This window comes from Schistocerca cancellata, chromosome 7, assembly GCF_023864275.1.
Source record: "Schistocerca cancellata isolate TAMUIC-IGC-003103 chromosome 7, iqSchCanc2.1, whole genome shotgun sequence".
In the NCBI taxonomy this organism is placed as follows: domain Eukaryota; kingdom Metazoa; phylum Arthropoda; class Insecta; order Orthoptera; family Acrididae; genus Schistocerca; species Schistocerca cancellata.
This window is the reverse complement of record NC_064632.1, coordinates 453,916,478-453,942,343: the sequence shown is the minus strand read 5'-3', so window position 1 is coordinate 453,942,343 and position 25,866 is coordinate 453,916,478. Positions and strand designations below refer to the sequence as shown.

At 47.1% G+C, this 25,866-nt stretch overlaps 1 protein-coding gene across 1 annotated transcript in view; it reads left to right on the top strand.

Annotated features, from left to right (window-relative positions):
- Positions 1-4,109, top strand: part of LOC126092189 (hemicentin-2-like) — an 862,093-nt gene extending 857,984 nt beyond the window's left edge. Inside the window, exon 9 of the mRNA XM_049907669.1 lies at positions 2,537-4,109. The gene's annotated coding sequence lies outside the window, so the exon portion shown is untranslated. The remainder of the gene's footprint in view (positions 1-2,536) is intronic.
- Positions 4,110-25,866: the final 21,757 nt, after the last annotated feature.

Below are 25,866 nucleotides of genomic sequence, written 5' to 3'. Positions count from 1 at the left end.
AACTATTTATTGTCCACGTTTCGCTTCCATATATGGATACACTCCATACAAATACTTCCAGAAAAGACTTGTTGACATGTAGATCTATACTCGATGTTAACAAATTTCTCTTCTTCAGAAACGCTTTCTTTGCCATTGCCAGTATACATTTTATATCCTCTCTACTTCGACCATCATCAGTTGTTTTCACCCCCGATAGCAAAACTCATTTACTGCTTTAAGCGTCTCATTTCCAAATCTAATACCTCAGCATCACCCGATTTAATTCGACTACATTCCATTATCCTCGTTTTGCTTTTGTCGATGTTCATCTTATATCCTCCATTCAAGACACTGTCCATTCAGTTCAGCTGCTCTTCCAGGTCCTTTGATGTCTGACAGAATTACAATGTCATCGGCGAACCTCAAAGTATTTATTTCTTCTCCATGGATTTTAATTCCTATTACAAATTTTTCTTTTGTTTCCTTCCCTGCTTACTCAATACACTTATTGAATAACATCGGGGATAGGCTGTCTCACTCCTTTCCCAACCACTTCTTCCCTTTCATGCCCATCAACTCTTATAAATGCCATAAATGCCATCTGGTTTCTGTACAAATTGTAAATAGCCTTTCGCTCCCTGTATTTTACCCCTGCCACCTTCAGAATTTGAAAGAGAGTATTCCAGTCAATGTTGTCGAAAGCTTTCTCTAAGTCTACAAATGCTAGAAACGTAGGTTTGCCTTTCCTTAATCCATTTTCTAAGATAAGTTGCATCGTCATTATTGCCTCACGTGTTCCAACATTTCTACGGAATTCAAACTGATCTTCCCCGAAGTCAGCTTCTACCAGTGGACCAACGCGTTATTAACTTCCAAAATTTATGGAGCTGTTTCTATCGGATAAGTAATCCGATTTTTCTGAAATTGTAATCATGTATTTGTCTCTACATGTATATCACATCTAATGAACTCCGTTTCATTCGGATAAATCCTTCGTGGTGTGTTGTTATGACTACTTTCTCATTGGGAGGTATTAGAGGCGGTAGTACTAGTCACTATGCAGGATAATTTCTATTACAGGCTTCGGATGGTTACACAGGGAACTTTGTAGGTAATCTTTTGATAAGGAACCAATCTCCAGAAATATACCGTTAGAACAAAATCCAGTTTAACGATCGTTTCATTTTAAAATCTCCAACGTCACCGTATGGCTCGTAACGGTAGAGCCACACAACGGAACAATCGTCAAAATATTCCTTGTCCCACAGTCCATTATGTAAAAATAGCGTCCGAACAAAGCAAGAGGTGCGAGAAGTGGTACTTCACTATCAGCGTTTTCGCTGGTGCTCCAAGAACGCGACCGTGTGTATGAAAACATTCGTTGTGGATACACCTTGTGCAACGAACAGCAGCGTCACCAAGTGGAGCTGTTAAATTAGAGCACCCAAGACAGAGCTCAATGTTTGCGGTATGTTCGTACCGTGCAGCAAGAGACTTGAAAGTGATCCGATCTTCAAACTAATTTTACATTCGAAATGTACGTTTCCTTATATGGTTTCCTTGTCAAACCTTATTTACTAAGTTCTCCGATAAACCTTAGAAGGTGGTAATGGGAGCATGGAAAAACCTTGTATATCAACATCGAAAAATGCTCTAACATCTATTCTGAAGAGCTAACACACTGGAATATTTCGAGTTCTAACTTCCTAGTAAATTTCATGAACTTTCACGATGGGTTTTTACGTTTAATTCGTTGTACTCGTTGAATCCTATCGAGGCCAATAGTTGCCTGTTACTCTCTAGGATATCCCATCACCCCATGATACTTTTCCTATCAGTTAATTCTAATAGGGAACTTGTTTCTCGTAGATACATGAGTATACCTCATTTGCAGTCACGACATACGCCCAAGATGCCTTCTGCCTCTGAGACAGTATACACACTGGTCTATCCCATTTTCATCCGGTAACCGAGAATAGTAGGCATTCCAGATTCCTTTGCATGGGGTGTCTATAAAACTTGTACCTCGTAGCTGCCACGTTTGTGAACTGCAGAGAAGCACAAATTATCCTCAGAAAAATCAGAACTATTCCACATCATTGTTGCTCACTTCCGAGAAAACATTAATTAATACACTTTACGGAAAAAAGATTTGCTAGTAACAGTTCCGGACATGAAACAGACTGGCGAGCAAAGAGATACTGTGCAGACTGTATAACCAATCACGCTGCACGTTTGATAACGGAAACTACTTTGCACAGCAATTTCGCTATTTGTCGGCAACATCAATTTGTCGGTCATCAAAAACCCTAGTAATTGCTACACGCTCTCACATGAAACCACATGTATAAATTACACGAGACTCTAGAAAAATTATTCGCAGTTGCCCTACAACAGTAATGTTGTATTAAGCGATTCACCACCAAACGGAAGGCGAATGCAGACCGCTGCGAAATGTAAATGCCAGTATGGAAATCTCTCATCTCCGTATGTGCTTTGAGCTGTATATCTGATTGCGCAAATCAAAACAGAACTGTGATCTTCTGTGTTTCAGATGATCTGGCTGTCGGAGAACGAGATCCTTCCCGGGTACAGTGACCACTAGCTGATGTCATATTCCCGGATTCCTCCCACAATGTCTACATGTGAGGAGGCAACCTGAAATGCAAACTGTCGCACCATGCCAGTGGCTATCAGTGTGAAGTTAATTTGTTCAGAGAGTGATGCTGTTTAATGCAAGAAGGATGGTATGAATAGGCGTGTGAACGTAATGCCATTCGTCATGAGAAATACGATAATGATTTCTCCTTGAATGTAACTACGTCACCTGGGACATGACTGGTAACTGCCAGCTAAGTGACATACCAGTCTTCACATAGCTGTCTACACGACGTGCAGATGCGCAATTCATGTGTGTAAGTGTACCGAAAACTGGTATTGCACCCGAGCCCCGTGCTATGACATTTTATCTACGAAAATAGAACCCTTTGTCGAGGAACGAATAGCAATTGCGCAAGTGATGTTAATTTTTCAGGAGTTTATAAGTGTGTAAGTGATTCGTGGCTCACGTGGAGACCGAATATAAAGTTTTCAGGGCTGTAACTCTGCCACTCTGGTGAGGTACCAGTTGTTATGTTAGATGTAAACAAGACTCTTTGTTAACTGTGCCAGCGATGGAAGCTGAGAGTCAGTGAAACGTTACAAGTTCTCCTCTCTTCTGTGGTGTCAAATGTGTTTTGTCTGTACGATTACAGAGATGAGTGCCTTAAGTTCAGAAAAGATGCTGTACTAAATTTTAAATTAATGTCGCTAGAGATGAGCCTGGAGGAAGTTTCACACCAAGAATATAGTGATCTTGGTTTGAGCCTGGAATAAAAAAAATCGTAGGACTATAACTGAAAATAGTAAATCAATCCAGAATATCCAAAACTATTATTTCGCAAATTAAATTCCGTATAATTGACCTAAATGATGAGAAACATTATTAAATAACGCACTGCATTACAGGCAGACATTAAAATCACTTTAAATATATCAAAGAATACATGAAGCTACTGATAACTTGCTGACACATTTTTGCGTTAACAATAGAGTAAATCTCTCCTACATGTCTGCGTCTGTGGTAATCGTATGTATCGGGGTTGTACCTGTTTCCTAGAAGAATCTGCGCTACAGAGCGCTCAAAGCATGTAAGTTCTTTTTCAGTTAATTCACATGTGAATTTTGAATGTATAATGTTCACATTTATAAAACCAGAGAATATAAAATACAGTCTACCGTACGCGTACGTATGACATTATTATCCTTCGCAAAATAAGAATTGGACGTGTATAAACGCAGTTTTTATGAAGTCTAGACTAAAAAGTCCCGTTTGAGTAGATCAAACCTACAGAAAAATCTCATCACCTTTACCATCACACTTTCGTTCTTTTAATTTGTGAAAGAGAAGGAAACTAGTGTTTACCGTAACAGAACTACTGCTTCGTACCTAAATGGCTTCAGAACCGTACTGCCACCATAATTAACTCCTTCCACAACGAGGAAACTCCCACCAGGCTCTGTTCTCTAAGCTGTATTTATCACTGTAAATTTCGCCCTTTCCCCGAACCAGTGTTTCAGATTCATCTAAAGCGATGTTAGAAATTACCAATAAATTAATTTGTTGAAGCCTCTTATCTATTTATTTTACAGACTCACTGAACTAATAACGCAATTTTTTTCTACGTACATAAGTTTAATTTTACGTTGTATTTTTAAGAAAACAAGCATCTTGAAAGGAAAAACCTGCAACCTGTTTTTGGTGAATTTGGCATTTACGCCTGGAGACTATTAAAATATTATGTAAAACCATCCTTAGATGAAAATATTTGTTATACATTCCAGAGAATGCATGAAAGTTTGCGGTGCAACTGTAACGGTCTCACTTTCTTCACAAACAGAAGATGCAACACGGACTACGGATTTCGTCGAGAGACGCTGGAAGGTAACAATAATAGTGGCACTCTGTTTCAGTATTTATCGTTTCAGTAGTATCCATCTTCGTCACCGAGGTAAATAAAACACGTCTGTGTAGCGACGATCGACTCGGAGGTGAGGCGATTCGAATTCTGGTGGTGGGCGGAATTGTCAGCCAGTATTTAGCGGGCAAGGGTGGAGAGATGGTGACATGATGTTTTTGATGACCAGTCTTTGCGGCAGTGTCCTTGGTTCATCTCCAGACAATTCCACAAAATCTCATTTAGTAAGGGCATGTGACGGTGTTGATGGTGATCGGTATACCGGATGGGGATGCTGTGTTCAGCGGCAGTCTTCATGCTATTTGAAGTGAGTGGGGTACGTGCCGTCACACGGTTTCACCCTCTCCCTTGCTTCACCAACTTCATCATCACTATCAACACAACCAAATACCAAGCTATCGACATATCCGTTTCACTCACCTACGCTTTGTAAATTCATATATACGTATGGAAAGTGGCGACCTGGTGGGCAAAACTACCGGTTGGAGCCTCCTAACCACTCATGCCATACGACTTTGCTTCTCTTTTGTGACCTATATTAGTGCTGGGAAACACCTTTCGGCGTATCTTTACAGTCGGCGTCTAACTTCACTCTGTACACAGAGACAGTTCATCAGAACCTTTCCGTAATTACGTTTTCCTCCATCTCTGCCTATCGGCATTGGTACCATTCGGCTGTAGCTGTAACTGTTGATTACAATTATTGCAGTATTGTACTGCCAAAGCCCCGAACCCACCCCTGTATTTGAATTACAGAATTTTCCTTTAGAATACGTTCCTTATGATTAACAGTAGTACTGCATAAAGGCTGGATTGGTCGCTAATCAAAAAGTAATGCTTCAAAAACAGAATTTCTCCATTGCTCTTAATATGACACATTTCGGACATACATAGCCATCTTCTGGCATCTGGTAAAATACAAAAAGGACTGTCAGATATCTGGAAATTAAAATTAGAATCCGTGTAGTAAAATACACGATCAAGTCTCATTTGTACACACAAGGTACTTCAGTTAAAAATGTTGTGTCTATACAAGACAGTCTAGACACAGGGTGAGGTTACCGATAGGCACGCGTACACACACGCCGGCTGGCGTGAGTTCTGGAACAGGATACTTCATAAATGCTATAAAGAAAATAACGTAATGTCGGTTTACTTAACTTTATTATCCTTGTGGTATACTTCATTTATGATGAATACAAGTAAGACTCTCTCCAGATATGATTAACTGCGCCTTGCTAGGTCGTAGCTATGGACTTAGCTGAAGGCTATTCTAACTGTCTCTCGGCAAATGAGAGGAAGGCTTCGTACGTCTAGTCGCTAGCAATGCCGTCCGTACAACTGGGGCGAGTGCTAGTCCGTCTTTCTAGACCTGCCATGTGGTGGCGCTAGGTCTGCAAGTACTGATGGCGGCGACACGCGGGTCCGACATGTACTAATGGACCGCGGCCGATTTAAGCTACCACCTAGCAAGTGTGGTGTCTGGCGGTGACACCACATTCCTCCCCCGCAAATCGGCGAACGGTCGTGTTATAAGGCTTCCGCCCGCCGTGGGGAGGGCCCCATGTTGACGTATGCGACGAGGTGGGGAGCCTGACAACAGGCGAGGCTGTGCCACCCGCACCCGGCCATTCGGTCCGAGGGGAGCTAGGAAACGCCTGGAAACCTACTCCAGGGTGCACGTCAACATGCGGCGTATGCGCCCGTAATGAGACAGGGTCGACCTCCATTGCGTCGGGGTATCCGACACGCGATGACGCCATGTGGTCCGGAGCGGGCCAGAGGTCCAGGGCGGACGACAGCTGGTCACGGGAAGCGATCGGCGGCGCGTGACCCAGGGAGGCGGTTGGCGGCTGCAGCGAAGCGTCCTCTGCGGGCGGCAGCGGCGGCGGCTGCAGCGGCGGCTGCGGCGGCGCGACGCCATGGGGCAGAATGGAAGGCATCGTCGGTAACACCTGGGGATGAGGCGAGCCAGTAGATGGGTCCCCAGGGCGCTGACCGGACGGCTCCGTCGCTGAAAGCAGACGGGGAGCGGCAGAACCCAGGCGACGACAGAGGCGCAGCTGATTGAGATGCCGACGCACCTCACCAGAGGCCCCCATAACCAAATACATCGCGCGGCCGAGGCAGCGAAGAATGCGCCCTGCGAGCCAACGCCTTGAACCGCGATAGTTGCGATATAATACAGCGTCGCCAGGAGCAAAAGCAGGAGTCTGCCGCTGCACAGGAACCTGATGCGGCGGATGCAGCAAAGACATCAAGGTTCGATGAGGACGACCGTGAAGCAACTCAGCCGGCGAGCGACCATCGCGGGGCTGAGAGCGATACGAAGACAAAAAGAGCAACAACGCGTCCTCCCGAGAATGCGACTCTTTCAACTTCAACATCTGTGACTTGAAAGTCCGGACCAAACGTTCAGCGGCACCGTTTGACTGAGGCGAAAACGGCGCGGATGTCAGATGTTGAAGACCATTGGCCTTGCAGAATGACTGAAATTCTGCGGACATGAATTGTGGACCATTGTCAGAAACAAGAGTCTGCGGAAGACCTTCAATGCAAAAGATAGCAGACAACGCTTGGATGGTGGCAGAGGACGTCGTGGAAGACATCCGGACAACAAAAGGAAAATTACTGAAGGAATCGACAACAACCAACCATCGAGCATTCCAGAATGGACCAGCAAAATCTATGTGTAAGCGTTGCCAAGGGGAAGCGGCTTTCGGCCAAGCAAAGAATTTCCGCGGCGGTGCGGATTGTTGTTCGGCACACGCCATGCAAGAAGAGCACATATTCGTAATCGCAGCATCGATTCCGAACCAAGTACAGTGCTGACGAGCAAGTTGTTTCGTACGCACTATACCCCAATGTCCTTGGTGGAGAAGCTTTAAGACAGATGACTGTAACGAACGTGGGACCACGACCCTAGACTGATCATTATCAGAACGCAACAACAAAACACCACGTCGTACAAAAAGTCTCTCCTTGTGAGCAAAAAATCGGCGAACCATCGGATCCTCGATCCGTGACTTCGACAAGGGCCATTGCGTAGCAACAAAACGCAAAACGGTAGCAAGGATAGGGTCAGCAGCTGTGGCTGTAGCTACACGACGAAAATCAATCGGAAACGATTCGACCACGTCATCAGTTTCCGCATCAATTAACATGCAAGCAAGTTCGGAAGAATCGAATGCTTTATCCTCAGCAACAGGCAAACGGGACAACGCATCTGCGTTTCCGTGCTTAGCAGTGGACCGGTACAAGATATCGTAGCGGTACTGCGAGAGGAAAAGAGACCAGCGAATGAATTTCTGCGCTGTACGTGGAGGTACAGGCTTGTTCGGATGAAAAAGCGATGTCAAATGTTTGTGGTCTGTAATGATGGTAAAGTGACGACCATACAAGAAATCGTGAAACTTCGTAACACCAAACACGAGAGCCAAAGCTTCTTTCTCTATCTGGGAATAATTTCTTTGCGCTGACGAGAGCAATTTGGACGCAAAGGCAATAGGGCGATCATGCGAACCATCTTTGTGCGCAAGCACAGCACCGATCCCGAAATCCGATGCATCTACCATCAACAAAAGGGGTTTCTGGGGATCGAATGGCGTAAGGCAAGTATTTGAAAGCAACGCCGATTTCAACTGGCGAAAGGCGCGTTCGCAGGCCGTCGACCAGACGAACGGAACACCTTTACGGCGTAAGCGATGAAGCGGAGCTGAAATGGAAGAGGCATGCGGAAGAAAGTTATGGTAGTAATTTATTTTTCCCAACACACTCTGTAGCTGCTTCAAATTCTGCGGCGAAGGCAAGTCCTGTATGGCACGGAGGTGCTCCGGACTCGGATGTATGCCTTGGGCATTAAGGACATGGCCCAGATATGGCAAGTCACGAGCAAAAAACACACATTTGTCCTTCCTCAAGCGAAGACCATTCTGTCGCAAGACCTGAAATAATGTTCGGAGATTTTGTAAATGTTCTGCTTCTGTCTTTCCGGAGATCACTATATCGTCCAGATAGTTTGCTGCAGTAGGGACCGACGCACAAATAGTTTGTAAATATTGCTGAAACAAGGCAGGGGCGGATGCACACCCGAATGGCAGTCTTTTGAATCTGTACAATCCAAGATGCGTGTTAACCACCAATACGCGCTGGGATTCTTCGTCCACCGGTATTTGCAAGTACGCATCTGCTAGGTCCAACTTTGAAAAATATTTTCCCGGGCACAGTTTGTCAAAAAGATCTTCCGGGCGGGGCAAAGGAAAAGTAGCAGTCACTAGTTGTGGATTCACTGTTGCCTTGAAGTCCACGCAAAGTCTCAATTTTCCGGAAGGTTTTTGCAAAATCACTAAGGGTGAGGCCCAGAGAGAAGCCTGCACACGTTCAATGACACCTTGCGATTCTAAATCTTTTAATGTTCTTGCGACCTCATCACGCAATGCGTGGGGAACATTGCGCGCTCTGAAAAATTTCGGTTGCGCGTTGACTTTTAGTTCCAAATGTGCTTCATAGTTCTTAGCGCAACCAAGGCCCGATGCAAAAATGTCTGCAAATTCCTCACATAGACTAGAAACACTGGCTGAAGGCACAGTCTGGTTCACTGAGAGAATCTGATTCACAATAGACAAGTTAAACAATTGAAATAAATCTAAACCAAACAAGTTCACTGCAGCAGAAGAACGAAGAACGTAAAACGACACAAGTTTTGTTTGTCCCTTGTATGTTGCAAGAAGGCTGCACTGTCCTAACACAGGGATATGCTGTCCTGAATAACTAGTGAGCTGAACTTTTGCGGCACGCAACGGCGGTGCGCCCAGTTGTTTGTACGTGGCGTGATTGAGCAATGAAACTGCAGCTCCGGTATCGAGCTGGAATGGTATCACTTGTCCGGCAAAGTCCAAATCTACAAAAAGTTTATTGTCCTGCTGACGACAAGAGCGACTGTTTTGTGCAACTTGAACAGACACTGGTACAGAATCACTTGCGACGTGACGGGATTGCCGTCGACGTCGACGCACACTTTTTGTGGGACAAACACAGTCACAGTTAGAGAGAGGAACACTGGGCGGAGTGGCATTAACTACATGAATGTCCATGGGCGAAGGTTCCCGAGCCTGAGTGTCCTTGGTTCGATTCCGGCGCGAAGCAAAGGGCCTGGAACGGTTGTGATTGTCTAATCTGAGCTTTTTCTGGCAAACACTTTGAACATGGCCTTTCTTTTGACAGTAAAAGCAAATAGCTTGGCGTGACGGGCAATTGTCACGCGAATGTCTAGTTGCACACCGCGGGCATGATTTCACTGCATTTGTGTGCTGGCGAGGCACACCTGGTTTAGAGCGCGGCGTCAGCTGCGTCGAAGTGCGCGAGGGCCGGTTACCGGGCCGCGCAGCGCGTCCAGCGGGCCGGTTAATGTTACACACTGCTGGCGAAGCTTCAAAAGATTCCTGAGCACAGTCAAGTGTGTCTTGCCTATCCAATATGTCTATCACTTGTTGAAGGGAGGGATTGACCAGTTTTAAAATCTGTTCCCTTATGCGAACATCAGAAACGTTCTGTGCTATTGCATCACGCACCATTGTATCTGAATAAGGAAGGCCACAGACACATTCAAATGCGCAGTCCCTAGTAAGGCCTTGCAAAGTTGCAACCCACTCCCTATTAGTTTGACCGGCTGTACGTTTCGTACGAAAGAACGTATACCGTTTTGCAACCACATTAACTGTTTCTTTGAAATAGGCATCTAAAGCCGACACAATTTCTTCGTAGGACAGAGTTGCTACGTCGCGTCGGGGAAACAATTTCACTATCACACGATACGTTTGCACGCCGACACAAGACAATAAGTGAGGCTGCCGCTCGTTACCTTGAATTCTGTAGGCGGCGAGATGAAATCCAAACTGTCGGGACCATTCCGGCCACGATTCCATGGTTGAGTCAAACTGGCGAAACTGCGGTGCAACTGCATGTCGTGGCTGCGAGAGCGATGAAGCGGCGGCTGCCGCATCGGTTTGAATGGCACGTTGACCCTGGACGAGCTGTCCAAGGGCATCCAATAACGCCTGCGTCTGCTGATTCTGCAAGCGATAAAATTCGGACAGTACATCTGGAGATTGTGGCGAAGCCATGACACAAATAATTCAGAGCAAGGTGAAAGAACAAGACCCTGTTTTTAACTCGTCGCCAAACTGTTGTGGCGTAGCAAGACAGCCACACCACTCGGAGGTAGCCGAAAGGCACGCTAACTAATGCAGACGGGCGTGAAGTCTGAAACAGGATAACTATTGAATGGTAGCAAGAAAAGTACGTAGTTGCTTTATACTTAACTTTTATTCTCTGATGAATACAGCGTTCTTCTTGAGACATTTATACTATAACTCTCAAAGTAGGTAAGGCTAATGGCGCCTTGCTAGGTCGTAGCTATGGACTTAGCTGAAGGCTATTCCAACTGTCTCTCGGCAAATGAGAGGAAGGCTTCGTACGTCTAGTCGCTAGCAATGCCGTCCGTACAACTGGGGCGAGTGCTAGTCCGTCTTTCTAGACCTGCCATGTGGTGGCGCTAGGTCTGCAAGTACTGATGGCGGCGACACGCGGGTCCGACATGTACTAATGGACCGCGGCCGATTTAAGCTACCACCTAGCAAGTGTGGTGTCTGGCGGTGACACCACAAAAAACATAGGTAGGAGCATCACGCTGCACGTAAATATAAAGGTTACAAGACACTCATAATCAGACCAATAAGAAAATCTTAACGTGCAACTTAGTGGTGAACTTCCGCGCCAGATAGAGGTATAGCACTGATGGTGGTGCCACACCTCGTCGTAACTGAAAACATAGTCCAAAGAATAAATCGTAAGAATATAGCAGTGATATATACGTGATAAAATTATAACAGTGCGAAAGCCTGCAAAATGCTTTTTAGTTTGTAACAATAACAGCAAATAAAAAAGCCGCTTGGCTGGCTCCATAAGACAGATTCTAATCTAATTGGTTCAAATGGCTCTGAGCACTATGGGACTTAACATCTGAGGTCATCAGTCCCCTTAAGACAGATTAGTAGTAAATGTGGCGCCATACATCGTGAAGATTGACAGTGAATTTTATCTGTTCTTGGAAATACTTGCGTCTTTGTATCACGCACATTTATTTTGTCTATTCTTTCCCCATACGTTTAGAGTGTTTGTAACGACACACACAGTACCTCTTGTGTTCGTTTCATGTGGTAGTTTTTATTACCAGCTGACGTTAGATAATATAGCTCTCTTCATTTGTTTTCCTATTTGCATTGTAATTTAATATTATTTTGATGATTAACTATTATTTTGTCCATTGTCAGTTGTGACAATGTACGGCACAAATGTTTCTACTGTTTTGCTTCCTGATGGCACCCAATAAGACTTAGTTTTTATGTTTTTATCTTACATTTTCAGTTTTGTAATAATTTGGCTGTTGAACTGTTTTTACGTACCCATCTCCGTTATATTTGATTAGAAAAATTCGCTGTCAGTCTTGACGGTGTACATTTTCTAGTATTCTGCCTCCTGACGGAAGCCATGTATCTTAGTTCTTTGCTGTTCTTATTAGAAAGTAAATATTATTTGCAATCTTTCTTGCAGTTACAATTCTGTTATGAACATCTCTCTACTTTATTTTTAAAATTTAATTTTTTGCACTGTTTTGTCAATTCAACGCAGTGTGGCGACATCTGTCGTGAACGTTTACCTCATTGTTTCATGATTTTCTCACTAGTCTACTTATGAATATTACGAACACATCTTGTAACTTTTGTATCTAAGTGCAGCATGATGCTCCTTACTACGATTTTGCCTGTACTAGTTTATGCGAACAACTGTGGGTGTTCTTTTGTTTCACCACTCTAGTTCTATTTAGTAATTTCCATGTAACTTTATTACTAATATACACTCCTGGAAATTGAAATAAGAACACCGTGAATTCATTGTCCCAGGAAGGGGAAACTTTATTGACACATTCCTGGGGTCAGATACATCACATGATCACACTGACAGAACCACAGGCACATAGACACAGGCAACAGAGCATGCACAATGTCGGCACTAGTACAGTGTATATCCACCTTTCGCAGCAATGCAGGCCGCTATTCTCCCATGGAGACGATCGTAGAGATGCTGGATGTAGTCCTGTGGAACGGCTTGCCATGCCATTTCCACCTGGCGCCTCAGTTGGACCAGCGTTCGTGCTGGATTGCAGACCACGTGAGACGACGCTTCATCCAGCCCCAAACATGCTCAATGGGGGACAGATCCGGAGATCTTGCTGGCCAGGGTAGTTGAGTTACACCTTCTAGAGCACGTTGGGTGGCACGGGATACATGCGGACGTGCATTGTCCTGTTGGAACAGCAAGTTCCCTTGCCGGTCTAGGAATGGTAGAACGATGGGTTCGATGACGGTTTTGATGTACCGTGCACTATTCAGTGTCCCCTCGACGATCACCAATGGTGTACGGCCAGTGTAGGAGATCGCTCCCCACACCATGATGCCGGGTGTTGGCCCTGTGTGCCTCGGTCGTATGCAGTCCTGATTGTGGCGCTCACCTGCACGGCGCCAAACACGCATACGACCATCATTGGCACCAAGGCAGAAGCGACTCTCATCGCTGAAGACGACACGTCTCCATTCGTCCCTCCATTCACGCCTGTCGCGACACCACTGGAGGCGGGCTGCACGATGTTGGGGCGTGAGCGGAAGACGGCCTAACGGTGTGCGGGACCGTAGCCCAGCTTCATGGAGACGGTTGCGAATGGTCCTCGCCGATACCCCAGGAGCAACAGTGTCCCTAATTTGCTGGGAAGTGGCGGTGCGGTCCCCTACGGCACTGCGTAGGATCCTACGGTCTTGGCGTGGATCCGTGCGTCGCTGCGGTCCGGTCCCAGGTCGACGGGCACGTGCACCTTCCGCCGACCACTGGCGACAACATCGATGTACTGTGGAGACCTCACGCCCCACGTGTTGAGCAATTCGGCGGTACGTCCACCCGGCCTCCCGCATGCCCACTACACGCCCTCGCTCAAAGTCCGTCAAATGCACATACGGTTCACGTCCACGCTGTCGCGGCATGCTACCAGCGTTAAAGACTGCGATGGAGCTCCGTATGCCACGGCAAACTGGCTGACACTGACGGCGGCGGTGCACAAATGCTGCGCAGCTAGCGCCATTCGACGGCCAACGCCGCGGTTCCTGGTGTGTCCGCTGTGCCGTGCGTGTGATCATTGCTTGTACAGCCCTCTCGCAGTGTCCGGAGCAAGTATGGTGGGTCTGACACACCGGTGTCAATGTGTTCTTTTTTCCATTTCCAGGAGTGTATAACGTTGGCAGAGTCTGAAACGCGTCACATTACGAGCAATAAAGTAACTGCTAAGTACTTACAAACATAGTGTTCTGCCTTACGGCAGGTCTGGTCATTGTGGAGCTTCGTCAGAGAGGTCCACCGCATGAGCGTCTTGGGAAGTCATTCAAGAGTGGTTTCCCGTTGCCTTCCACTGATGTTAATGAAATGATAATGAGCACAACACAACACCCAGGTCCTGAACGGAGAAAATCTCCGACCCAGCCGGGAATCGAACCCTTGCCCCTTGGCGTGACAAGCTGCCATGATGAACACTCAGCTATCGGTGCGAACACTGCTAAGTACAAACGCGTCATATTACTAGCAACAGAGTAATTCATTTTTTGACGCATCATATTTTATAAGCGACCAGTCTAGTCTTTATGCTATGTTATCGTTCATTTCAATAATCTCATTTCTCCTAATCAACTTTATGTCACAATTGTGTTTTGCTGTGATGTTCTTCCGTATTTTACAAACGTGTACCATAGTTTCTCCGTAAATTATTGTGTTAATAAATACCCATTTTGCGCTAATCAATTTTCAGGCTATTTTAAATCCATGTTCCATAGCTATTACTTGCAATATTTGCCAATGAACGATTAATTCAGCATGTAAGGGGATACTAAAATCTAATAACCAAGGGGTATCAGAATGTCATAGCAGGGTAATGAAGAGCGGAAACATATAATATGGGATTGCTAGCGGAAGTGACTGAGGAGAATGAGTGAATAACTCCTACAATAAATTTCATCTAGTAATAGTGAATATTCTGTCTAAGAATCACAAGATGAGGACATACACGGGAAGATTGCAGGTGGACTTCATCATAGTCAGGTAGACATTCCGGAATCAGTTATTGGATTGTAAGGAGTAACGAGAAACGGTTATAGACTGAGTCAAAATGTAGTTATAATGAAGAGTGCATTGAAGTGAAAATAATTGTAAACAAGAATCGACACGGAAAGAAATGCTATTTGATGTACTGAGGAAAGATTAGACTCGTTTGAAGATCTTCAATGAAATAGATGCTGCGACAATGAATACCTCAGTAGGATGTTCAGTTGAAGAGGTATGGACGATTCAAAAGAATGAAATCTCAGCAGGACAGAGAAACATAGACACAAGGAAGATAACAGCAGTAAAAAGATTTGAATTGGTCAACGAAAGAAAAATGTCCCAAAATATTTAGTGGAAGATAGATATAAAATATAGATATAAATAAAAGATCAGTTTGGATTCCGTAGAAATATTGGAACACGTGAGGCAATACTGACCCTACGGCTTATCATAGAAGCTAGATTAAGGAAAGGCAAACCTACCTTTCTAGCATTTGTAGACATAGAGAAAGCGTTTTACAATATTGACTGGAATACTCACTTCCAAATTTTGAAGGTGGCAGGGGTAAAATATAGGGAGCGAAAGGCTATTTACAATTTGTACAGAAACCAAATGGCAGTTATAAGAATTGAGGGGCATGAAAGGGAAGCAGTGGTTGGGAAGGGAGTGAGACAGGCTTGTAGACTCTCCCCCATGTTACTAAATCTGTATATTGAACATGCAGTGAAGGAAACGAAAGAAAAGATTGGAGTAGGCATTAAAATCCATGGAGAAGAAATAAAAAATTTGAGGTTCGCCGATGACATTGTAATTGTGTCAGAGACAGCAAAAGACTTGGAAGAGCAGTTTAACGGAATGGATAGTGTCTTGAAGGGAGGATATAAGAGTATGGAGTGTAGCCATGTATGGAAGTGAAACATGGACGATAAATAGTTTAGACAAGAAGAGAATAGAAGCTTTCGAAATGTGGTGCTACAGAAGAATGCTGAAGATTAGATGGGTAGATCACATAACTAATGAGGAGGTGTTGAATAGGATTGGGGTGAAGAGAAGTTTGTGGCACAACTTGATTAGAAGAAGGGATCGGTTGGTAGGACATGTTCTGAGGCATCAAGGGATCACCAATTTAGTATTGGAGGGCAGCATGGAGGGTAAAAATTGTAGAGGGAGACCAAGAGATGAATACACCAAGCAGATTCAGAAGGATGAAGGTTGCAGTAGGTACTGGGAGATGAAGAAGCTTGCACAGGATAGGGTAGCATGGAGAGCTGCATCAAACCAGTCTCAGGACTGAAGACCACAACAACAACTGATATAAATTAATATAGTCACTTAGGAATGATATAAATAGTATTGCTAAGGTATAATTGCTACAGGAACAATGTAAAGAATTTGAATAATTCAGCATACAGGAAGAGCTTCTGTGATATTAAAAGCAAAGGTTGGTTGGTTTGGGGGGGAGTAAAGGGACCAGACTGCGACGGTCATCGGTCCCTTTTTCCAAAAAAAGTAAAACCACCCAAAGAGAATAAAAAACGAACAACAGGAAAGACGTCAGACGACACAGGACAAGAAATACTCCTACAGAGATCAGACGAAACAGATTAAAATCACACAGAGTGTGACAGTGGTTGGCCGACCATAGAGATAAAAAGGAAAAGTCAACCACCGAGAACACATTAAAAACTCAGCGTAAAATCGTAGGCCAATGGCCAGAATCAACACAAAAGAACAGAACAAACACTCAGAGTAAATAATAAAAACCCCCTGCCCGAATAAAACGGAAAACTAAGTCAGCCATACCAGGGTCGTCACATAAGAGGGCAGGGAGCGTATCAGGCAGCGCAAATGTCTGCCTGACCACAGCTAAAAGGGGGCAGGGCAACAAAATGTGGGCCACTGTCAAAGCCGCCCCGCAGCGACATGCAGGAGGGTCCTCCCGGCGCAGTAAATAACTGTGTGTCAGGTGGGAGTGGCCAATGCGGAGCCGACAAAGGACGACAGAGTCCCTGCGGTTGGCTCGCAGGGATGATCGCCACACAGTCGTCGTCTCCTTGATGGCACGGAGTTTATTGGGCATGATCCGATTGCGCCATTCAGCGCCCCAAAGCGCAAAAACTTTTCGGCGGAGGACTGCCCGCAAATCAGTCTCTGGGAGGCCAACGTCCAGAGACTGTTTACTCGTGGCCTCTTTCGCCAGGCGGTCAACATGTTCATTGCCCGGGATACCGACATGACTGGGGGTCCACACAAAGACCACAGAGCGGCCGCAACGCGCAAGAGTATGCAGGGACTCATGGATAGCCATCACCAGACGAGAACGAAGAAAACACTGGTTGAGAGCTCGTAAACCGCTCAGGGAATCGCTACAGATAACGAAGGACTCACCTGAGCAGGAGCGGATATACTCTAGGGCACGAAAGATGGCGACTAGCTCAGCAGTGTAAACGCTGCAGCCAGCCGCCAAGGACCGTTGTTCGGAATGGTCCCCTAGAGTTAGCGCATACCCGACACGACCAGCAACCATCGAACCGTCGGTGTAAACAATTCCAGAGCCCTGATCCGTGGCCAGGATGGAATAAAAGCGGCGGCGGAAGGCCTCTGGAGGGACCGAGTCCTTCGAGCCCTGTGCCAAGTCGAGCCGAAGGCAAGGGCGAGGAACACACCACGGGGGTGTACGCAGAGGCGCCCGGAAAGGAGGTGGAACTGGGAAAAACCCAAGCCCGCAGAGAAGCTCCTTGATGCGTACGGCGATCGGACAACCCGACCGGGGCCGACGGTCTGGCAGATGGACGACTGACTGCGGGAACAGGACACGATAATTTGGATGCCCGGGCAAGCTAAAAACATGGGCAGCATAAGCGGCCAGCAAACGTTGGCGTCGGAACCGCAGTGGAGGTACACCTGCCTCCACTAGGACGCTGTCCACAGGGCTGGTGCGGAAAGCGCCAGTGGCAAGGCGTATCCCGCTGTGGAGAATTGGGTCCAGCACCTGCAACGCAGATGGGGATGCTGAGCCATAAGCTAGGCACCCATAATCCAGGCGAGACTGGATTAACGCCTGGTAGAGCCGCAACAGGGTAGATCGGTCGGCGCCCCAGCGAGTGTGGCTCAAACAACGCAGGGCGTTGAGATGCCGCCAACACGCTTGTTTAAGCTGCCGGATATGAGGCAGCCAAATCAACCGGGCATCAAAAAGGACACCCAAAAACCTGTGGGTCTCCACCACAGCAAGAAGTTCGTCGGCAAGATAAAGCCGCGGCTCAGGATGGACCGTTCGGCGCCGGCAGAAATGCATAACGCGGGTCTTGGCAGCCGAAAACTGAAAACCACGCGCTACAGCCCAAGACTGCGCCTTGCGGATTGCGCCCTGTAGCTGACGTTCAGCTGCTGCAATGCTAATAGAACTATAGTAAAGACAGAAGACGTCAGCATACAGGGAAGCGGAGACAGAATTTCCTACTGCCGCAGCGAGACCGTTTATTGCAATTAAAAACAGGCAGACACTGAGGACAGAGCCCTGGGGTACCCCGTTCTCCTGGACGAGGGAGGAACTATACGAGGCCGCGACTTGCACGCGGAAGGTACGAGACGACAGAAAATTTCCGATAAAGATCGGCAGAGGGCCCCGAAGACCCCATCCATGAAGCGTAGAAAGGATGTTATGACGCCATGTCGTATCGTACGCCTTCCGCATGTCGAAAAAGACAGCGACCAGGTGCTGACGGCGGGCAAAGGCTGTACGGATGGCCGACTCAAGGCTCACCAGATTGTCGGTGGCGGAGCGGCCTTTACGGAACCCACCCTGAGACGGAGCCAGAAGGCCCCGAGACTCCAGCACCCAATTTAAGCGCCGGTTCACCATCCGTTCAAGCAACTTGCAAAGAACGTTGGTGAGACTAATGGGACGGTAGCTGTCCACCTCCAGAGGGTTCTTTCTAGGTTTCAAAATGGGGATGACAATACTTTCCCGCCATTGCGACGGAAACTCACCCTCGACCCAGAGACGGTTGTAAAGGTCGAGGAGGCGTCGCTTGCAGTCCACTGAAAGGTGTTTCAGCATCTGACAGTGGATGCGATCTGGCCCGGGAGCGGTATCAGGGCAAGCGGCAAGGGCACTCTGAAATTCCCACTCACTGAATGGAGCGTTGTAGGGTTCAGAAGCGTTGGTGCGAAAAGAAAGGCTCCGACGTTCCATCCGCTCTTTAATGGAGCGGAAGGCCTGGGGGTAATTCGCAGAAGCGGAACACATAGCAAAATGCTCTGCTAAGCGGTTTGCAATGACGTCGGAGTCAGTACAAACTGCTCCATTCATTCAGTGAGAGCGCAGGGACGCTGGCAGGGGTCCGATAGCCGAAGACCCGTCGAATCTTGGCCCAGACCTGCGATGGAGTGACATGGAGTCCAATGGTGGACACATACCGCTCCCAGCACTCCTTCTTGCCTTGGCGGATAAGGAGGCGGGCCCGCGCACGCAGCCGTTTGAAGGCGATTAGGTGGTCCATGGAGGGATGTCGCTTGTGACTCTGGAGCGCCCGCCGGCGATCTTTAATCGCTTCAGCGATCTCAGGCGACCACCAAGGCACAGCCCTCCGCCGAGGGGACCCAGAAGAACGGGGAATGGCAGACTCGGCGGCAGTGACGATGCCGGCGGTGACCGATGTAACCACCGCATCAATGGCATCAGTTGAGAGAGGCTCAATAGCGGCAGTGGAGGAGAACAAGTCCCAGTCAGCCTTATTCATAGCCCATCTGCTAGGGCGCCCAGAAGAGTGACGCTGTGGTAGTGACAGAAAAATCGGAAAGTGGTCACTACCACACAGGTCGTCATGCACACTCCAGTGGACAGATGGTAAGAGGCTAGGGCTACAGATTGAAAGGTCAATGGCGGAGTAGGTGCCATGCGCCACACTGAAGTGTGTGGAGGCACCATCATTCAAAATCGAGAGATCGAGCTGCGACAATAAATGCTCAACGGTGGCGCCTCGACCTGTTGCCACTGACCCACCCCACAGAGGGTTATGGGCGTTAAAGTCGCCCAGTAATAAGAAAGGTGGCGGCAATTGGGCTATCAGCGCAGCCAGGACATGCTGCGCGACATCACCCTCCGGTGGAAGGTAAAGACTGCAGACGGTAAGAGCCTGCGGCGTCCACACCCTAACAGCGACAGCCTCTAAAGCTGTTTGTAGAGGGACAGACTCGCTGTGAAGAGAGTTAAGGACATAGATGCAGACGCCACCAGACACCCTTTCATAAGCTGCTCGGTTCTTATAATAACCCCGATAGCCACGGAGGGCGGGGGTGCGCATTGCTGGAAACCAAGTTTCCTGCAGAGCAATGCAGAGGAAAGGGTGAAGGCTGATAAGTTGGCGGAGCTCAGCTAGATGGTGGAAGAAACCGCTGCAGTTCCACTGGAGGATGGTTTTGTCCATGGCTGAGAAAGGCGTGCCGGGACTGGGACGGCAGATTACGCCGCTGGGTCACCTGCTGCCTCCGATTGAGCACCCGTGCTAGTGCTATTGCTATTCACGGCGTCTGAGGGACCGGCGAGATCGAGGTCCTCAGCGGACGCCAGAATCTCCACCTCGTCCTCAGACGCAAAGCTAGAAGGTAGCGACGGGGTGGCTACCACCGCACGTTCCTTGGGCTTAGAGCTGCTCTTCTTTGATTTCTCACGCTGCTCCTTGGGTTTAACTGGCTGGGAGGGCTTCACCGATTCAGTCTCCGGGACTGAGGAGGATCGGGAAGCCATTCGACCTGCAGATTGTGGGCACTTACGCCACTGTCGATCGTCAGCCTTCCCGCCGGTGGAAACCTGGGAAGGGAGGGACCCAAGGGACCCCTTGCGAGCGTGAGAAGCCGAAGAAGTTGGACACTTCTCCGGCTTAGAAGCGGGGACCGACGTCCCCGATGGGGGGGATGGTGTTGCTCCTGAGGTAGGTGGCACAGGAGCAACCCGGTGGGTAGAGCCCCCCACTGGCAAGGGGGCAGGAGGAGTTGTACCACTTGTCGATCCGGCCGGAACGCGCGAAACTGATGGGGCTAGCACAGGTGTTGTAGCAGCGGCGTAGGAAGTTGTCATTCGCACTGGATGTAATCGGTCGTATTTCCGTTTGGCCTCAGTATAAGTCAGTCGGTCCAGGGTCTTATATTCCATGATTTTGCGCTCTTTCTGGAATACTCTGCAGTCTGGCGAGCAAGGTGAATGGTGCTCCCCGCAGTTGACGCAGATGGGAGGCGGGGCACATGGAGTATCGGGATGAGATGGGCGTCCGCAATCTCGACATGTGAGGCTGGAAGTGCAGCGGGAAGACATATGGCCGAACTTCCAGCACTTGAAGCACCGCATCGGGGGAGGGATATAGGGCTTGACGTCACATCGGTAGACCATCACCTTGACCTTTTCCGGTAACGTATCACCCTCGAAGGCCAAGATGAAGGCACCGGTAGCAACCTGATTGTCCCTCGGACCCCGATGAACGCGCCGGACGAAATGAACACCTCTACGTTCTAAGTTGGCGCGCAGCTCGTCATCAGACGGCAAAAGGAGGTCCCTATGGAAAATAACACCCTGGACCATATTTAAACTCTTATGTGGAGTAATAGTAACGTTAACATCCCCCAACTTGTCACAAGCAAGTAACCTGCGTGACTGGGCGGAGGATGCCGTTTGTATCAGTACTGAGCCAGAGCGCATTTTAGACAAGCCCTCCACCTCCCCAAACTTGTCCTCTAAATGCTCGACGAAGAACTGAGGCTTTGTGGAGAGAAAAGACTCCCCATCAGCTCTCGTGCAAACTAAGAATCGGGGCGAATAACTGTTACCTCCATCCTGGGACTTACGCTCTTCCCACGGCGTGGCCAGGGAGGGGAACGTTTTCGGATCGTACTTCTGAGCATTAAATTGAGCCCGAGAACGCTTAGAGACTGCTGGCGGCTGGCCGCCAGCGAGAGATGATGTACTACGCTTCATTGCGGGTCATCCGCCCTGATGCCACCTACTCCGACCAAGGGCCCTCCCCACGGGCGCCACCCAGCCACAGCAAAGGCCACCTGGCAGGATGGCCGTTGCCGGGAGTCCTGATACCCCAGGAGGATAGGCATCTACTCCTTGGCATACGTGGGGAGTTAACGGCGCAGGCATCAGTAGAGCGATCCCTGTGTTGTCAGGGGGCTACAACCAAGAGGGTACATGGCGGCCCCACCACAATGGACTGGCTACCGTGCTGGATCTTAGGTGCAAAACTGTCCAAGTTCGTCGTCGCAGTTAAAAGAAACACTGCAGAGGGCAGCGTGGTAATCGCACCCAGGGTCGTATCCCCGCCCTAAAGATCGAAAACGAGCGGGACACCATTGCAACGACGTGAAAGCCGGCTAAAGGTCTAATTGCACGACGGATACAGTGCACCATGTAAGGCGCCCTTCCCCAATTGGCTCGCTCTTCGGAATAATTTAGAAAGATGGAGGTCAAACCCGAGAGGGGACCATCATATAAGGCCAAAACATGTGAGACTCCTTTTAGTCGCCTCTTACGACAGGCAGGAATACCGCGGGCCTATTCTAACCCCCGAACCCGCAGGGGGGATATTAAAAGCAAAGATGACATCAGTAAGAGCGTAATCGGAATTTCACTGTTAAGTGGAGAGGAGAGAGCGAATGGTGGAATACTGAAGGCAACTACGAGGGACGTTTGGTGACGTTATAGAAGAAACAGTGCTCGACATAGAAGACATAGCGGAACCCGTATTTGGGTCACAGTTTAACAGCGCTTTGGAAACGTTGAGATGAAATAAGGCAGAAGAGAAAATGATAAGCTTCAAAAATTTCTAAACTGTTTTCTGAATGTGGAAACCAAATGACTGTTCGTAGTGATGCGTACAATCTATGATGTTGGAGACATGTGATCAAACCTTCTTGAAAAATATCATACACCCACGCATCGATGCTGCTGACAATAACAGTGTATACAAGCTTAGAATAGAATGCTGACGACCTATTAAATGACTTTCAGTACGTGTTTAAGGAAGGTAAAGTCCCCAGAGGAAATTCTGCGTTGGAAATAGATAATGGATGCGACAATTTAGAGATAAATCTTCATAAGATTTGTCGAAGTAGAAAACGCGTTTGGCTATGTAAAGAGGTGCAGGTTGTATCATATCATGAGAAAATTAGAAGTAAGCCATTATGAAGGACGGGTAATTTAAGTACAAGGACAACGTGACAATAAGAAGGCAGGAGGGCCTAGAACGAAATGTTCTGATTAAAAATGTTGCAGAACCGAGATGTAGTGTTTCTCCGCTGCAGATCAATCAACACAACGAAGAAAGTGTAACGGAAATAATAATAAGTTTCAAAAGTGTAATTAAAATTCAAGGTAAATGGACATCAACTGTATGAGCAGCTGATGACATTACTATCCATAGTAAAAATAAAGACTACAGAAAGCGTCGAATGGGATAAACAGTCTAACGAGATAATTATGCGTACTAACAGCAATCCGAGAAAAAAGAAAATAATGAGGAGAAGTAACAGAAATGAAATTAGTGATCACGAATTAGATGAAGCTTAGAAATTCTGTTACCTACACTCATCCTCATAAATGAATCATAATTGCAGAATGTGGTGCCACACAACGTGGCACTACACAAAAATGGCGATAATAGCATAGGCACATGCGGAACACACACAACACAGATCTGCAAGTCCACGACATTGGAGATAATTTAAGAAAACCGTCCCGAAACCCATGCGCTACAAAACGCCACTGTTTTCTGCGCATGTACCCTGACATCAATATGCGATATGATAACCACGCCACGCACACAGGCCGCACAACGCGTAAAGCCTCCCATTCTTGCACCAGTGAGTGTCGGAGCCCCTGAAGTGTCGTAGGGGTTCGAAGAAGTCGAGCGATACGTTGACCGAGAGCATCCCAGACGTGCTCGATGGTGTTTAGGTCTGGAGAACAGGTGGGCCACTCCATTTGCCCGATATCTTCTGTTTCAAGGTATTCATCCACGATGGCAGCTCGGTGGGGCCATGCGTTATCATCCATTAGGAGGAAGGTGGGACCCACTGCACCCCTGAAAAGGCGGACATACTGGTGCAAAATGACGTCCCGATACATCTGACCTGTTACAGTTCCTCTGTCAAAGTCATGCAGAGGTGTACGTGCATCAGTCATAATCCCACCCCACACCATCAAACCACGACCTCCATACAGATCCCTTTAAAGCACATAAAGGGGTTGGTATCTAGTTCCTGGTTCACGCCAGACGAAAACCCAGAGAGAATCACTGTTCAGACTATACCTGGATTCGTCCATAAACATAACTTGGGACCACTGTTCCAATGACCATGCACTGTGTTTTTGACACCAGGCTTTACTGGCTCTCCTGTGACCTGGGGTCAGTGGAATGCAGCTTGCAGGTCTCTCAGCAAATACACCATGTCTGTTCAGTCGTCTGTAGACTCTGTGTCTGGAGACAACTGTTCCAGTGGCTACGGTAAGGTGGCCGTCCGCGGAAATTGATGGTGAGATATCGGTCTTATTGTGGTGTTTTGCACTTTTAACATCCCGTGCTGTATCGCCTGGACACGTTTCCTGTCTGGTGGAATCGTTGCCATAATCTTGAGATCACACTTTGTGGCACACGGAGGGCCTGTGCTACGACCAGCTGTGTTTGACCAGCCTCCAGTCGCCCTGGTGTTCTACCCCTCATAACGTCATCAATATGTGTTCTTAGAGCCATTTTTCAACAGAGTCACCATTAGCACGTCTCAAAACGTCTGCACCCTTACTCGCTGCACCGTACTCTGACATGCACCAACACACCTCTATGTATGTGGACTGCTGCCAGCGCCACCGAAGGTCAAATGCACCGTATGGTCATTCCCTGAGGCGATTTAAGGCCGCAAACCACCAACCAGAGCGTTGTTTCACCATGTATTAGCATTATACTTAATTTATGTGCATGAGTGTAGGCAGGAAACAACCCATGAAGGGCGAGGCATGCAAGACATGAAAAGCGAGCTAGCATAGACATCTATGATATTCCTGGCCAAAAAAAGTCTACTAGTATCATAAATACGCCTAAATTATTTCAGAAAGAAACTTCTGATAACGCACGGTTGGAGCATAACGGTGTACAGTAGTGAAACATGGACTGTGGGATAAATGGAACAAAAGTAAATAGAAGCATCTCTAGGAGGCAGTGCTGTAGAAGGAAGTTGCAGTTTTATCCGATTGATAACGCGTGAAGAAATTCTCTGTAGAATCGGTAAAGAAAGGACCATCTGGAAAACACTGACAATAAGAAGACACAGGACTATATCTTTATACATTACTGATTCATAGAGTACAGTATATAACCGCGCGGGATTAGCCGAGCGGTCAAGGCGCTGCAGTCATGGACTATGCGGCTGGTCCCGGCGGAAGTTCCAGTCCTCCCTCGGGCATGGGTGTGTGTGTGTGTGTGTGTTTATCCTTAGGATAATTTAGGTTAAGTAGTGTGTAAGCTTAGGGACTGATGACCCTAGAAGTTAAGTCCCATAAGATTTTACACACATTTGAACATTTTTGAACAGTATTAAAACTGTCAGAAAAAACAAATAAATGAAACAAATTGAACATGATCCCATTCATGTTTAATCTGCAGTAAGATACTTGTATACCCACATTACCTATAAGCACTCGAATATTAATTCTTGTTTTGTGTAGTCGGTGCTGGACGGCTTCGATACAAGTTAAAAATTGTGGCTTCTTATACTCTAATGTATATCCTTCGTTTTCATTGAAGAAGATCGACTTCAGCATCTACAGGTCTCAAAATGTAGTATAATTAATCTGAAAGAAAAGTCCAGAAATAGCTGGAACGAGATTTTGTGGCACATTACTTCCGTTGAGTACAATCGCAGTGTACAGTGACGGAGAAAACAATCGCAATATCAACAAGTAATTAATGTGTGACGGAGAAAACAATCGCAACACCAACAAGTAATTAATGTAGAGTAACGAAATTTCGGGGATACATTTGTCTAGGTAACATAATTAAGTAATTGATTTTGCAAGATTACAGGGTAATGTAAGCGCTAGATAAGCCATTGCAAATGTGAATAACTGGTACGTTTATAACCGGTGTAACCCCAAGATCGTTAAATACAGATA